At 41.8% G+C, this 14272-nt stretch overlaps 1 pseudogene; it reads left to right on the top strand.

Annotated features, from left to right (window-relative positions):
* The first annotated feature begins 2858 nt into the window (after positions 1-2858).
* On the top strand, positions 2859-4589 carry LOC100619403 (major facilitator superfamily domain-containing protein 4A-like; annotated as a pseudogene).
* The last annotated feature ends 9683 nt before the right edge of the window (positions 4590-14272 follow it).

Genomic DNA, 14272 nt, shown 5'->3' with positions numbered 1-14272 from the left:
CTCTCTCTCTCAACAGCAAAGGGGAAAGTCTGATCTGAGACTGGATCCTGAGCACTAGACTAAATCCCTCCTTGAACCTGATCACCATCTCCCCCTCCCCCAAATATCCCAAGAAGTGTGGCATAAACCTGAGAAGAACAAGAAGCAGCTCTAACAGGATCTCTCACAGCTCCTTGACACCCTAAGTCTCTGACACCATTGCTCTGCTGTGACAAAGACCAGGGTTCACCAAATCTGAACCTCTCAGAGGACAGGCTGTCAAACCTGGGTCTCTCAACTTTGGAGGAAGGGAAGGAAGATTTAGAAAGACAGGGACCTCCTTCCCCCTCTTTCCTCTAGACCCTAATCCTTCAGACATCTTCCTGTTTTACCCCTGACAATAATTGTTAGAATAAAGATTGTTATTTATCCTCAAATGACTTCATTGTGAGTAAAGGAAATAGTCACATTGGAGGAGGGAGAGAGCTGATTTCTCTCTCTTTCCCCAAGGGAAGAAGTTCATCTATAAGACCAGTTAATAGAGGGGAGTAAAAGGCAGGTTTAGTGAGGAGACAGGTTTGGAGAAGACTGAAGCGGGGAATAATCCATCTCACCCTCCTTCTATCTTCTGGGTTTATCTAATCAACTCCTTCCCTTTTCCTAAACTTGAAAGGAGAAGACTCCATTCTTTCTCCCTTCATCCATAACACCCAAACCAAACCCTCTAATACATCTTTGCTGTCAAATCCTTTTGCTGAGGGGACTTCTGATATCTCTTCCAATTTTTTTAGTCTCACAAGGTAATAACTGGTCCATGATATTTCTGAATATTCATTCAATTCTAATTAGGAACAAATAAACACAGCAGCAAGTTATTATGAGCCCAGGAATACACAGAACCCTGGTAGGGAAATAAAATAGCCATAGCTCTTATACTCTTCCCAACTGGGGGGCTCATATGAAAATGAGCTATGAATGAATGAAAAGCTGCCAGGGAAGAAAGAATGGCAAAAAAGGGCCAAGTGAGGATTCATATTGCTCCTTTTCTATGAGAACTCAGTTAAAACTTTGGCATTAGTTCTACTAGCTCTTGACACTGAATACACAACACTAGCCATTCATCATTAATGGCCAAAGGAGTATTTCCCCTAATTCCAGGTGTTCAATTAAAAGCATGCAGAGAATCTTGTGCCCTAAGGATCTTATTGGTCATTCTCCCCTTCCACAGGCTATGGAGATTTACTGAAAATTTCTGGGCCCAAGAATTACTTAACTAGGTCTACACACTAGAAAAAGAGGCAATGTAGTTCTAGTTGTAAGAACACTGAATTTGGAGTAATGGGATGTGGATTCAAATCTCAGCTTTGTTATTTACAAACTGTTTTATTGGGTAAATTATTTGTCCTCAGTGGGTCTCTGTTTTCACTGGAAAATGAGATGCTTAGAATAGATGATCTCTAATTCCCTTTCAACTTAAATTCAAAGAGGAATTATCTGTGGGAGAATGACTCTATAAGATGATCCTGGAAACAGTATGAAGTATGAATAAGAAGGAAGAGAGAATGGAGAGGGAGTGACATATAAGGAGGTGACACCCAAAAGTTCAAAGGGAATCAATAGGAATAAAGGAGTCAATGGGAATAGAGATGATGGGACAGAATAAGAAATGTTTTGGACACAGAATTTCTAGGACATAATACTTGTTTATATAAGAAATGAAAAGGGAAAGTTAGGGAGGGGTTAAAGAGAAAGCCTCATCTTCTTGAGTTCAAATCTGGCCTCAGACACTTAGTAGCTGTGTGCAAATCACTTAACCTTAGTTTCAGTTTCCTCAACTGTAAAAATAAGTTGGAGAAGAAAATGGCAAACCACCAGTATCTTTGCCAAGAAAAACCTGAAATAGGGTTATGAAGAGTCAGACACAACTGAAAAATAACTGCCAAAAAAGAACCTCATGACTATGAGCATGAGAGAACAAATGAATGGTGGCACCAGTGACAGAAAAGAAGAAAAAGCATTAGATCTGAAGCCAGAGAACCTGAGTTCAAATCCAGCCTCTGCGTCTTCCATAGTCCTAGGCAGCTTCTTTCTTCTCTCTTCCCTGTAGGCCTTGATTTCCTCATTAGAACATGATATATGAAGGGGGAAGTTGAGTAGATCAATGGATTGAGAGCCAGGCCTAGAGATGGGAAGTCCTAGGTTCAAATCTGGTATCAGATACTTCCCAGCTGTGTGACCCTGGGCAAGTCACTTAACCCTCATTGCCTAGCCCTTACCACTTTTCTGCCTTGGAGCCAATCATCTCTCCTAGCTCTGACATTCTTTGTTCTAGGTTCACTAGAACTAGGCTCTATGTTCTAGGATTTCTTCTGTATTGGCTCCAATATGAAAGGTAAGGGTTTTTAAAAAAAAAGAACATTATATACGAAGGCCTTTTTTTTGGTTATTACCTCATTTTCCACTCATACCAGAGACTGGAAACAAGCAATTAGGACAAAGTACTGGAAAGGGAAGTTACTATTAATGACTGCTCTGAGGGAGGTTTTTTAAAATCAGTCAATCCAAAAAGCATTTATTCATCACTTACTAATTGCCATATAAACATGTCATTTTTGTTGTTAACATTTTCCTATTCAGTAGAGCTTTGTCTTAAAGTGAGTTCCACTAGTACAATGGAAGCCTCTGGGACAGATTATTGAAAAGAAACCTGGCATGATGGCTAGGAACAAGCAAGGGCACACAGTAAAGGATGGGATCACTTTTGGAATCGGCCATAGTCATGAATAAAATTAGTTATTTTTTTAAATGAAGGGTGGAGTGGGACAGGGAATTATTTTTTTAAAACTAGACTTTGACGGGACAGACAGGGGAGCAGCGCCATGGGCTGCCACGGCCACATCTTGGGCTTGCAACCTGCAGCCCGCGCTCACCTACTGGAGCGTCTTCTTCAGATTCGGCCTCTGCATGGGCTTCCTGGGGCCCGCGGTGTCTGACCTGTGCTGCCAGACCCACAGCTCGCTGCCCCAGATCTCCTGGGTTTTCTTCTCGAAGCTGTTCTGTCTTTTGCTGGGCAGCGCTCTGGGGGGCATCTTCAAGAGGATGCTGGCCAAGTCACTGTGGATCCTCTTTGCCTCATCTCTGACCATCTCACTAGTGTCTGCTGTCATCCCCTTCTGCCAAGATGTGGTGGTGTTGGCTACATCACAGCCAGAGCTGGTCTGGCCATGGGATTCATAGGCACAGTGGCCAACATGCAGTTGGTGAAGATCTACCAAAAGGATTCTGCTGTCTTCCTCCAGGTTCTACATTTTTTTGGTGGGCTTTGGTGCCTTTCTGAGCCCCCTCATCGCTGACCCCTTCCTTTCTGAGAATGATTGTCTGCCAACCAATGCCACGAGCCATGACAGAGACGGCAGCTCCCATTTCCAAAAAATCTTGACACTCCACCATGCTCAGCCCAACCTGAGCCACCATGAGCTGCCTGCCATGCCTGGGTAGGGAATCCGATGTCGTCTTATGCCTTCTGGATCATGGCCTTGATCAATCTGCCAGTGCCCATTTCTGTTCTGTTCCTGCTATGCAAGAGAAGGCTGGTGTCCTGTTGTCCAAGGAAAAAACCTCTGCTAGTGAAGACTGATGAGCTTGCCCTTCAAATGGAGCTGCCTGAGAAGGAAGATTCCCCTCCTCTGCCAACCAAAGCACTGCCAGAGACAGGGCATGGAGACCTTTTCAGCCATTGTCAGAAGAAGGATTTTCAAGGAGTCTCTTGTTCCTTCTTTGCCATTCACATCACTGCAGCCCTGGTGCTATTCATGACTGATGGAATTGGGAGTTGTGGGGGAATATTCTGCCTTTGTATACACCTACGAAGTAGATGCTCCACTCTTCATAGGACATAAGGTAGCTGGTTACCTTCCCAGCATCTTCTGGGGCTTTGTCATCTTAGGTGGGCTCATCTCCATCCCCATCTCTTCTCGGGTGAAGCCAGCCACCATGGTCTTCATCACCTTGGTAGGACTGGTGGCTACCTTCCTGTTCCTCCTCTTTTTCTACTACAGCGTCAGATTCTTGTTTGTGGGGACAGCCTTTCTGGGGCTGTTCCTCAGCAGTACCTTCCCCAGCATGCTGGCCTACACTGAAGATATCCTCCAGTATAATAATGGCTGTGCAACCACAATGCTGGTGACGGGGCAGGAATTGGGGAGATGACACTCCAGCTGTTCATTGGCTCGATTATTCACGTACTGGGCAAATACAGCTTCCTGGTCTGTGGAGTGATCTTTGGCTGTCTGGCTTTTGCCTTCTACATCATGCTTCTGTTTTTTCCACAGGATATACTCCAGGCCCTCATCAGGCCCGACCTACAACAAACCACCAGGGATAGAAAATTCTGAAGTCCGCCAGTCCTAAAAAGTCAGGTGAAGAAGACAAAAGGAGATCCTTCCCCAGAAGCCCAACACAGACCCCACCCTTGCTTGATAATACTGGAAGAGAGGTCTAAAATGTTGTTTAAAATTGCCCCTCTGGAACAAATAATTTAGACCAACTCTTAGGGCATTGACCTATTTGGCCATTCCAACTCTCCTTCTTTGCCTGTTTTCCTGGCTCACACTGCTAAGAATTGCCTATACTGTCCAGATGGGAAGAAAAGGAACACACCAACATGTACAGCTTTGCTGCCTCCTGGACAGGACTCTTGGGGTTTTGACATTCACTCTTGGATATCGTCTGAAAGAGAAATGAAACCAGGCTTGAAAGATGATGATGCTCAGTGAAACCTGACAAATGTAGATAGATATGATATTTTAAATTAACCTAAATGAACCCTGAACTATTTCCTGATGAGCTATATCCCAAAAGGAACTACTGTACTTTACTTGGGACCAATCCAGGGGGTTCTTGGCTTTGATGATTCCTCCAGAATTCAGTAATTCATCTTCACTGTAAAATTCTGGAAAGAAATTTGAATCTTGATGACTCTGGGAAAACAGAAGAGAGTGACAATGTCTTATTTTCTGTTTTCCCTGATCCTGTGTGGATGGGTGGGTGGTTGTAACTGGAGAGTTCTAGAATCAGCAGAGATAACAGTGAGAATTTCAAAATAAGGTTAGAGCTTTACCTCTTCAACTTAGAAAGCTCTTCCATTCTATTTTATATCAAATGATATTTCATACAGCCAAGCCAAAGAAAAAAGAAAAGCTGGGACTGCCTGGTACTTGTAAAAAGCTGCACCCTACATTAAAAGTAGTGATGGGAAAGGCAAGTTAGGAACACTGTGTAAAGTATCAATGACAATGAGAGCAAAGCATCATATTACTTTGGCTTTTTAAAGATATGGATACCAGTGATTGATTATATTAGTTGATCTGCACTTTTTGGATGCATCAACAGTACATGTTGATATATCTACATAAACATGTTTTTATATATTTGTCTGTATTATATACATATGTGTTTAAATATGTTTACATGTGTGTATATAGGTGAATCTACACACACATTATTATTAAAACTATAGAGATTATCAGCCATCAAAAAAAAACCAACTATATTTTGATTCCTTTGATCTATGTGACCTCCTTCCTGTGGAAACTCTTTAAGCCCGCCATCATGGTGAATCTTGTCCCCATCCTTCCGAGGGTGTCTACCCAAAGTGTTGGGGGCCTCAGAAAAGCCCTGCCCAACATGATTATGCATTCCAGACTTCTCTCACTCTCTATGTGTCTCCCCGTCACCCTGTGGGTGACCTGTGCCCCTCTTTCTTAGGAGATTATGGAATGTCATGACTCACAGTCATAAGGCACCACCAGAAGAATATTATGTGAAAAAGATGGGCCTTTGTTTCAGAGAGAAGGCCGGGGTCATTAAAAGCGCTGCCCACTATAGAACACAGAAGCCAGTAAGCAGTGAGGGCGAGCCAAGAGACAGCATGCTATTTTAGGAAAGTGTGATGGCCTGCTCAAGAGTACCCTGCGTCCATAATGGGCAGGAGAGGAATCTAGTGAAGGAAATGATGCCTATGTAATTTGTTTCTAAACCAACAGTGAACTATGCTATTGAATCAGGAGGCTAATTAAACCAGCCATCTGGAGGCAACATGGAGTACTGGGAAGCGTGTTGGACAATGGATACAATAATGTAAAGGCAAACACTGAAAGACATCAGAACTCTGAGCAATGCAGTGACCAACGATGACTCCAGAAGACTGACAACAAAGGATGCCTCCTGCCTCTTGGCAGAGAGGTTCGGAGATCACAGGACCGTAGACTTAAGCTGGAAAGATGAACTAGTCCTATCAGTTCATTTTTACAGATGAGGAAAAGGAAGCCAAGACAGATAAGAAAGAAGGAAATAAGCATTTATTAAGCCCCTATCTTGGGTCAGGTATTTTGCTTAGTGCTTTACAATATTATCTCACTTGACCCTCACAACCCTGGGAGGGAGAGGTTATCATAATCCCTATTTTTATAGTTGAGGAAACTGAAGCAAAGAGAGCTCAAGTGACTTGCCCAGGGTCATACAGTGAGTGACTAAGGTTTGATTTGAACTTAGGTCTCCCTGATGCTAGGCCCAATATTCTATCCATTGTACCAGATATTCATTTGTTTTGTTTTGGTGCAGGGGAGATCCAGTATTTTTCTAAATTTTCCAATTACATGTAAAAACAATTTTTAATATTAGTTAAAATTTTTTTTACTTCCAAATTTTCTCCCTTCTTTTTGCTGTGCCCCCATTGAGAAAGCAAACAATTTGATATAAACTATATATGTATATGCAGTCATGCAAAACATATTTTCATCTAAGTCATGTTGTAAAATAAAAAAGAAAAAATAAAGTAAAAAAGAAAAAGTAAAACAAAAAAAACCTTCAATGTGCATTCAAGCTCCATCAGTTCTTTCTTTGGAAGTGGATAGCATTCCTTGTCAAAAGACCTCCAGAATTGTCTTGGATCTTTGTATTGCTGAGAATAACCAAATCGTTTGCAGCTGATCATTGTGCAAAATTGTGCAAAAAATCCTGTGTGCAATGTTCTGGTTCTCCTCGTCTCATTTTGCATCAGCTCATGTAAGTTTTTCCAGTTTTTGCTTATCATTTTTATAGCATAATAGTATTTCATCACAATCATATACTACAAGTTGTTCAGCCATTCCTCAATTGATGGGCATCCCTTCAGTTTCCAATTCTTTGCCACCACAAAAAGATCAACTATAAATATTTCTAGCCAGTACCAGATTGTTTTTGATGATTTTACTGCTTTGTAATAGTCTGAAATCCAGAACTTTCCTTCACATTTTTTCCCATGAATTCCCTTAATATTCTTGACCTTCAAATACTTATTTCTTAGAAAAAGAAAATGTCCCAGATTTTGGAGTAGCAACAAACTGAGTTAGAAACCTAACTACAACATTTATTAGCTCTGTGACTTCAAGCAATTCACTTAAATTTTCTGAGATTCATCTGTAAAATGGTAATGACATTCCTAAAGTACCACCTTTACCTTAGAGGGTAAAGGGAATATGTGAGGCTCAAAGATAATATATGTCTAGTGCTAGAGGAATTTGCATTATTGTCCTTAGGGAGTTAGAGGAGAGAGTAGAGGACACTCCTCTATTTGCAAGGAGTTTAGATGGTCTGTAAGATCTGGTCTAATAATTTGTGTAGAGTCTAAAATTCCATGGCCATGTATGGAGGAGAGATTGGATTGGGACATTTGTAATGGATCTAAATATGCATGCTTTGATACTGTGAAGAGGAACCCATTGCATTCTGGCCCCACGAGGAAGGAAAAATGTAATCAAGGGCCCTTGTGGTCTCTAAGTCTCCACAGGATAAGGAAAGGTGCTAACAATGCTGAGGACATCTGACTGAAGCAGGAAATGCCACCCGATTCATTGGGTCAAGTCAATAAGCATTTATGAAGGTCCTATTGTGTGCCAGATAGCATGCTAAGCACTAAGGATACTAAAAAAGGCAGAAGACAGATCCTGCCTCCAAAAAATTCACTGTCTAGTGGAGGAGACAATGTATGAATAACTATGTACAAATAAGAGACAGATAGAAAGATATATAGATAGATTAAATAGATGGATGGATGGATGGATGGATGGGTGGATGGATGCATGATAGAGATAGATGGTAGAAAGACAAACAGATGAAGGGATGGATGGATAGATAGAAAGATAGATGATACATGGATGGAAAGAGAGAGAGAGAGAGAGATTCAAACAAGGTAACTTGAAGATAATAGGAGGGCACTTGCATTAAGGGGGATCGGTACAGGTTTCTTACAGAAGGTGAGATTTTTACTGAGACCTGAGGGAAGCCAAGAAATATGAGGCAGAGGTGAGAAGAGTGGGAGTTCTAGGTGAGGGTTTCCTAGTCAAAAAGTCTAGTCTGTAGATGAAGTAAAGAAGCCACTGCCACTGGATCACAGAGTGCTTTGTGGGAAGTAAGGTGTAAGGAGAGAGGGGGCAGCTAAGTGACTCAATGGATAGAGGGTCAGGCCTAAAGATGGGAGGCTCTGAGTTCAAAAATGACCCCCGACACTTCCTAGCTATGTGACCCTGGGCATTTTTTCTGAGAAAGCATCCATAGAATTCACCAGATGGCCAGAGGTGTTCATGCCACAAAAGAAGGCCAAAAACAGCTGGTTTACAAAGCTCTTTCTTTACAACACCCTTGTGAAGTAGCTAGAACAAATATTTATATACCAATTTTACAGATGAGGAAACTGTTTGAGACAAGCAAAGCAATTTGCCCATGGTCATATAGATATGTCATATAAGTAAGAGATCTGGATCTCAAACCCAGGTTTTCTGTGAAGATCATTCAAATCAGCAATCAATAGGCATTTATTTATTGTGTCTACTGTACACCAGGCTTGGGCAGCTAGAGTGCTGGACATGAAGTCAGGAAGATGCATCTTTCTGTGTCCAAATCTGACATCTGATACTCACTAGTTGTGTGACCCTGGGCAAGTCACTTAACCCCGTTTGCCTCTGTTTCTTCATCTGTAAAATGATCTGGAGAAGCAAATGGTAAACCACTCAAGTATCTCTGCCAAGAGAACCTCAAATAAAGTCACAAAGAGTGGGATACAACAGAAACTAATGAATGACATTATACCAGTCACCATGCTAGGCTAGGCTGGATAAATGTTATTGGAATTCATGAAAAGAATAAGTTGTTGTCGTTGTTTATCCTTCATTTCAAAAAGGTCCAATGATGCCTTGGGGTAATGTTATGATTTGTGTTTGAATTGGATTTAAGTGAGGCAGACTTGTACAAAGTCATCAGCTTCACTCTCTCCTCCACAGTTACTGAAGTCCAGTGGCAAGACCAAAGTCAAGTTGGTTGATGACGACCTGGGATGCAATAAATGACTGTGGTGCCGTCGATGTTTGACCGAGCTCTGGGGGTTCCACAGAGCCTGCTTCATCCTCCTGTATGGCTATTGGAATAAAGTGTTCTCATCTGCCACTTCCACCAGGGGAGTCTTCATATGCTTGGGGTACACACCCCCAATTTACCAATGGGTTTGTGGTGTTTGGGTGTTCAAGGAGAACTAATACATCCAGTGCCGGGGCTTGCCAAGTCCCTTTTGCAACTGCTTATTCACCTCTGGGGTCTACCTGGCATTCAACTCTGACCTGTGACTCAAAGAAGCTGCAGAATGTGCAGCAGCCAAAACTGGACACATTCCATCTGGATGGATGGACTAAACCAGGTAGAGGGAGCTGATACGAATAAAAAGCTTAGAATCAAACACCAGGGAAGAGAGATTCCAGAGGTTTGCAGATGTTCTCTGATCTTATTATACATCTGTAGAAATGTGTCTAGGATGGTCAACCAATGGGGCAACTCAAAAGGAAGTCAGGCAGATTTATAATATAATTAAAACAAAGAATCCTTTTAAATTTCTCTTTGGTGCCTTTACCCTTTTCTGAAATCTATAAATGAAGCAGTGTGATGTAGTAGGGAGAACCCTAGCCTGGAACCTAGCAGCTCTACCTTCTAGTCCTGGCTCTCATTTATTATTTGATTTCTGTGGGATCCTAGACATTTATTTCCCTTCACTTCTTCCTAACTCTATTTCCCTATCTATGTGGCAAAAGTGTTGGACTGCACAATCCCTTAGGTTCCCCCTGAAATCTAAGATTCTGTGACCCTATGGAGTCATTTGCGTCATTCATACATTAGCTTTTGAGGTAGGGGATGGAGTGGACCCTTTAATTGGCTGGACAGCCTGGAGGTGGGGAGGAGAATCACTTGCATAAAGGTCATGGGAAAGGGGAGGAGAGCCAGGGCAGTATCCAGGAAGTTATTAAATTCAAGAAAGGCAGTATTTATTGAATGCCTCCTATAGGCTCAGTCCTGTGAAGTTTCACAAGGGCTATATATGGCACAGAACCTCTACCTTTAACGAGCTTCTTTGGCTCTCTTCTGAGGTACAAACTAGAATTATACACATATAGAAGAAACAATTCAGTGACAGCCAAAGGCATTTTGTGGTTAAGTAACAAGGAGTCTTTTGCAAGAGTTCAGAGAAAAAAAAAAACAAAACAAAACTAGGGCTGTAGGGCTTCATGGAAGAGCTGAGACTTGAGATCTGTCGTGAAAGAAGGATAAGATTTGATAAAGACCAGTAACTAGGGTCAGGTAAGCAGAGCACTGCCCAAGGGTCCTGCCATTTAGAGGATGCTGACAGCACAAATTCCCGTCAGGAGTGGTTTTCCAATTTTGTAGCTTTGTTTGGTATCTATTTAGCAAGAATAATTTTAAAAAGGAAGTTTCCAAATAGGTCCTCCTTCTTGAATCATTTACACCACCATCCCTTTGCCCAATCCCATGCCAAGAAGCCTAGACGTGTCTTCAGACCTGGCCTCCAAAGGTTTCTCTACCAGCACTCCCTTTCCCAACTTTTGCAACAGAATTTGTATTGAAAAGTTGTTTATTTGAGGGCATTATTGATGCTTCTAGCTTTAGTCAAGCTTTATGAAACTTACTCCAAGTGTGAAAAATTCTAATTATAGCTCTAGGATTTAGACACTAACATAGGAAAGGGTATCCTAAGAACAGGAAATAAATTAAGATACAGAGTTGAGAAAGACCGAATATGGAGTATTTAGTGTGGTTTGCTCCAAAGCCCTAGGAAGCAACCATACTGTGGTAGAATGAGGCCTGCCTTTGGAGTTAGGGGCCCCAGCTTCTAAACCCAGGGCTGCTACTTACTGCCTTTCTGACCTTAGTCAGATTATTTAATTTCTGTCAGCATTAGTTTCAGATTAAAAAGATGATTTCTGAGGCTCCCTCTAAAATCTTACCATCTTATTCTAGGTCTAACTGATAAAAAGGATTTTATTTTTATTTATTCATTTAAATTTTTTTTACATTTTTGTATTTAATTATAGATTTTATTATTATATTTATATATTTTTATTATACACATGCTACATATAAATATATATTTATATATTTTAATTATATTATATGTGCATATATTTCATGAATTATTTTGATATTTTATTCTTTTTTTAGATGATGGAATAGTGTGACTTCACATACACACACACACACACACATACCAGAGCAGGACAAAAAAGGATAAATGTAGTAAATCCTGAGCCCACACATGGGAATGCATGGACATTTGTGAGTGTATATGGCTGTAGGAGTGTGTGGGAAGGGCATGATTGTCTCTTGTTTATTCACTAAGGGTACTTATATTGTTTGGATCGGGAGAGCCTGCCTAGGAAAAGAAGGGACCTGAGAAAAGGCCAGAAAATGTAATTACGGTTATTTAGCCATTAAAAAAGAAGGCCTGGTAAGGCCAGCTATGAGGCACAATGAAGAGCACCAGGCCTGGAGTCAGGAAGATCTGAGTTTAAATCTGACCTCAGACACTTCCTAGTTTTATGATCTTGGGCAAGTCACTTAACCCTGTTTGACTCAGTTTCCTCATCTGTAAAATGAGTTGGAGAAAGAAATGGCAAACAATTCCAGTATGTTTGCCAAGAAAACCCCAAATGGGGTCACAAAGAGTTGGACAAGACTGAAATGACTCAACAATCAAAAGATAAGATATCTAGCTATCTTCAAGTTTTGGGGGTTTATCAAGTGAAAGAAAGGTTAGATTTAGGATCACAATTTTAAAAGCAAAATGGGATTCATAGGGGTAATCTGATTCAATCATCTCATTTTACAGATGAGGAAACTGAGACCCTAAAAAGGTTAAGTAACTTTCCCAAGGCCACACAGTTTAAGAGAGGCAGAGGTAGGATTCACCCCCAGGCCCACTTGACTCAAATCCAACACTTTTCATTCTATCACATCTTTTCTATAGACCAGTGGGTCAAATTTGCAGGAAAGCAGATATAAGAAGAAAAAAGGGGGGAAGGGGCAGCTAGGTGGCTCACTAGATTGAGAGCCAGGCCCAGATTGGGTTCAAATCTGGTCTCAGACACTTCCTTGCTGTGTGACCCTGGGTAAGTCACTTAACCTCCATTGCCTAGCCCTTACTGATCTTCTGCCTTGGAACCAATACACACTATTCAGTCTAAGATGGAAGGGAAGGGAAGGAAAAGGAAGAGGAGGAGGAGAAGGAGAAGGAGAAGAAAGAAGACAAGGAGGAAAAAAAACCTTCTAACAATAAGGTTCATAGAATTTAGAAGTGTAAATGGAGATTTGAACCCTAGACTTCAATCCCCAGAAGTCCTTGGTATTTCCCAGAACTCCCTATAATCTCACCTGAGTCTCCACCTGGGCAAGATCACAATTAGTATTTAAACTGGCTTCTAATGCCTACTTTGACCTCTCTTCCTCTAGTGGGACTTTGCAAGGTATGAGTAAGTTGTGAATGGGCTAATCAGCCTTAGGCATGTGGTTTATTATTTTGTATCCTTGATTTCGGGGTGTATGGGGTGTTGGAGGGGTAGCACCTCTGGTATGGAGGGCTTGTCGTGCCCTCCTAGGGCAGCTCTCCAGCCTCTGACCCCCACCTGACACCCAGCTCTCACTTGTGGCTCCCAGTAGCTGCTAGCATGTGGCAGCGGCCACACCCCAGGCAATGGCTTTGACAGGCCGGCTAAACCTTGTGAGGGTAGCCGTCAGGTCATCGCTGACCCCTGGTGAACCAGGGCTTTGCTCACCCAGCATGTGAAGACTGCTTTGGCCGAACAGATGGAAGAAACCGACAAGAAGGTTCAACGGCTGAGATGGCGACGCAGCAAAGCACTGTGGAGTGCTTAGGGCTTGATGGAGCACAAAGGACAACAGGGCCATCCAATGCAGCTGAGGAAGTCTCCAGGTGTAACGACTTTTCGTGCCACTGGACCCAGGCTTCCAACGCTGAGAGAGTGGGACTGTCTCTGAGCATCGGCTTTTCCACTTAAATCTCCTTCATGCACAAGTGTCTTTGTGCACAAAAACACACAAAGACAATCGTTATCCTCGTTTACTGAGAGACTACTACTACTATCCTTGATTTCTAATAATCTTTAATAAACCTCATAAAATATAATATTTCTATTACTAGAGACTAAGTTTAATTTTTACAGAAGGCAGATCACCTCAAGCTAAAGAACTGCCTCAAAGAAGAATCGGCAACCTTTAATAGGTAGTGAGTTCCTCATCACCAAGAATCTTCGAGTGGAGGCTGGACAATCAGTTGTTGGGAATGTTGTAGAAGGGATTCCTGTGAAAGTAAAAGTTGAAACTTGGAGATCATCTATGTGTTTCTTTTGTTTTGAAAATTATTCCAAAGAGGCCAAGGAGCCTCACCACAATATTAGCCATAAAAGCAGAAATACAAAAATGATAAAGGTTAACAAATAAATATATGGACATCTGAACAAGGAAACAAAACCATCAAGGGAGGGAAGAAAACAAAAATAAAACAAATAAACAAACAACAACCCCAAGGGCTCTCCCTGGGAGCCAGGCAAGAGAGCCTTTGACCCATTAAACAGGTTTAGTGACTTGTCCACCACTTGTCATCTTAAGCCAGCAAACCTTTATTGAGAGCCTACTCTGTGCAGGGCATTGTGCTAGATACCAGGGACATGAGGAAAGACAAACCTTCTTAGCTCTGAGGCTAATCCTCTGTCTGCTATGTTACCTGCTGGCTCTTATCATCCCCCCCACTTCATCAGCCCATCTTCCTGGAAGTTACACAGAGGCAAGTCTGAACAGATCTTGGTTTTTCTTGTATATATCCAAAGGGGTACATCCAAAACAGAGATTCCATTTTCTCTCTCCCCTCCCTGTAATAGAATATATTTGTCCTCAAAGTGTC

Source organism: Monodelphis domestica, chromosome 1 (assembly GCF_027887165.1).
Source record: "Monodelphis domestica isolate mMonDom1 chromosome 1, mMonDom1.pri, whole genome shotgun sequence".
NCBI classification, from domain to species: Eukaryota; Metazoa; Chordata; class Mammalia; order Didelphimorphia; family Didelphidae; genus Monodelphis; species Monodelphis domestica.
The sequence above is the reverse complement of the archived record's forward strand: the minus strand, read 5'-3'. Positions and strand labels throughout refer to the sequence as shown.